Source organism: Notolepis coatsorum (genome assembly GCF_963971535.1).
Source record: "Notolepis coatsorum genome assembly, chromosome: 4".
Lineage (NCBI taxonomy): Eukaryota > Metazoa > Chordata > Actinopteri > Aulopiformes > Paralepididae > Notolepis > Notolepis coatsorum.
Genome location: NC_140168.1, coordinates 57,618,910 through 57,621,546, shown reverse-complemented (window position 1 = coordinate 57,621,546; position 2,637 = coordinate 57,618,910).

Here is a 2,637-nt window from a genome sequence, read left to right as displayed (position 1 = left end):
TCTCTCTGTACCGGCGCGCACTCCAAGCAGTGGCGCACCACTCTGACCTCCGCTCGGACAGCCGGCTCCCCGGTGGCGACGCTCTCGCCCCGCTGCTGTTCCAGCGCTCTTTGCGCACAAACGTCTGGTATGCAGCTCCTGCCCTCGCCCTGTTCCAAGGCCTTACCCTGTTTGTCCCCAGCCCGCCTCCGCGGGCCTCTGTCCCTTCTCCCCTATCTAGTCCTCCCTTTCCAGTTCCCCCTAGTTCCTCCCTGTTCCTGTCTTCCCTTGCCTTCCCCTTAGCCAGCTCGCCTCTTAAAGGCACTGTGCCTTTCCCAGTCATGTTATCCTTTATTTTGTGTTCTCCCTTAAAGGGACAGTGCCGGTTTTTCCTTCTGTTCAATAAATGCCCGTTTCTTGGCTTACTCTCATACCTGTCTTGTGTTGTGCGATTGAGGTCGGTTACAAACCATAACAGTACGACCCCACCAAATCGACGACCCCAGCCAGCACAGACGGTGTATGTTGAGTTTGCCTTTTTTTTCTTGTTCCCTCTAGTTCCCCTCTAGCTTCCCTGTTAGCCCTGTTAGCTTCCCTGTTAGCCCTGTTAGCTCCCCTGTTAGCTTGTTAGTCTCCCCGGTTAGCTCCCCTGTTAGCTTGTTAGTCTCCCTCGTTAGCTCCCCTGCAGCTTGTTAGGCCTCTACTACCAGCATGGCCCCTGTCTGCTAGCCTTGCCCCGGCTGCTAGCACAGCCTCTATGTTAATGCAGCCCTTGCTGCTGGCATAGGCCCTGTAGCTAGCCATGCCCTGGCAGCTAACCCAGTCCCTCAGCAGAGCCCCAGCCTGCTAGCTTTGCCCCGGCTGCTAGCACAGCCTCTATGTTAATGCAGCCCTTGCTGCTGGCATAGGCCCTGTAGCTAGCCATGCCCTGGCAGCTAACCCAGTCCCTCTGCATGGCCCCAGTCTGCTAGCTTAGCCCCGGCTGTTAGCACAGCCTCTATGTTAATGCAGGCCTTGCAGCTAGCATAGGCCCTGTAGCTAGCCATGCCCAGGCAGCTAACCTGGTCCCTCTGCATGGCCTCCACTTTTTGTGTAGCTTTCCCACTGCTAGGACTGCCCTTTCAGCTAGCAAGGTCAGTTTTCCCACTGCTAGGACTGCCCTTTCAGCTAGCAAGGTCAGTTTTTCCCACTGCTAGGACTGCCCTTTCAGCTAGCAAGGTCAGTTTTTTTCCCACTGCTAGGACTGCCTTTTCAGCTAGCAAGGTCAGTTTATCCCACTGCTAGGACTGCCTTTTCAGCTAGCAAGGTCAGTATTCCCACTGCTAGGACTGCCCTTTCAGCTAGCAAGGTCAGTTTATCTCCCACTGCTAGGACTGCCTTTTCAGCTAGCAAGGTCAGTTTATCCCACTGCTAGGACTGCCTTTTCAGCTAGCAAGGTCAGTTTATCCCACTGCTAGGACTGCCCTTTCAGCTAGCAAGGTCAGTTTATCTCCCACTGCTAGGACTGCCTTTTCAGCTAGCAAGGTCAGTTTATCCCACTGCTAGGACTGCCCTTTCAGCTAGCAAGGTCAGTTTATCTCACACTGCTAGGACTGCCCTTCAGCTAGCAGAGTCTGTTTTCTCCCACTGCTAGGACTGCCCCTTCAGCTAGCATGGTCAGTTTTCTCCCACTGCTAGGACTGTCCTTCCAGCTAGCTTGTTCTCTCATGCTGGTCCAGCCCGGTCTGCCAGCCTAGCTCCGGCAGCTAGCGCAGCCTCTATGTTGATGTAGCAGTACAGCTAGCATAGGCCCTGTAGCTATCAGTGCCCTGGCAGCTACCCTTTCCCTCTGCTAGCCTAGCTCCGGCAGCTTGCGCAGCCTCTATGTTGATGTAGCAGTACAGCTAGCATAGGCCCTGTAGCTATCAGTGCCCTGGCAGCTAACCTTCCCTCTGCTAGCCCTTTTCCCGGTGCTCCTCTTAGTTACCACTTAGCCCCTCCAGTTGCCCCTCTGCTACCCTGGTTACCCCTCGGCTACCCTGCCCCAGTTGCTTGCCCCACTTTTGTTGTGGCTTCCCCTGCTGGCCTGGCCAGTGCCTTTTGTTTTTTGCCTTGTTTTGTCCCCTGCCACTCTGTCTGTATTTTTTTGGGTCGCCGGGTGGCTCCCGTTGAGGGGGGGGTACTGTGAGGTTTTGTCCGCTGCTCACCTACTCTCTCTGTTTCCTTTAAGCCTACTGTTGGGGAATTTCCTTCTCACTCACTCTCTCTAGCCCCCACCCTCTTGTTCGTTACTCTCGTTTGCTCTCAGCGGCCACACCCTTGTACTACTTGTCATTATGTGTTTGATTGGTCTGGTGCCGAACTCACACTTTTAGTTCGATTATCAATTACCTCTCGCACCTGTGGTGCATTTTAATTAGTTCCCCTGTGGCCTTTAAGTACCTGGCTCTTTCTCTCTGTTCCTCGTGGGGTCGTGTTGTAACATGCCGTAACATTCGGTATCATATGCTCTTTCATCAAGACTCCCTCGGGAGGTCCTCTGTTCGGTCTATGCTGTTTTTATCTCCGGCGTAAAGATGTGCTCCAGCCTTCGCCTCCTGTCGCCGTTGCCTGAGGGAGAGACCGGACTGCGTTCCCTCCGTACCAGCGCGCACTCCCAGCAGACGCGCATCATCCAGA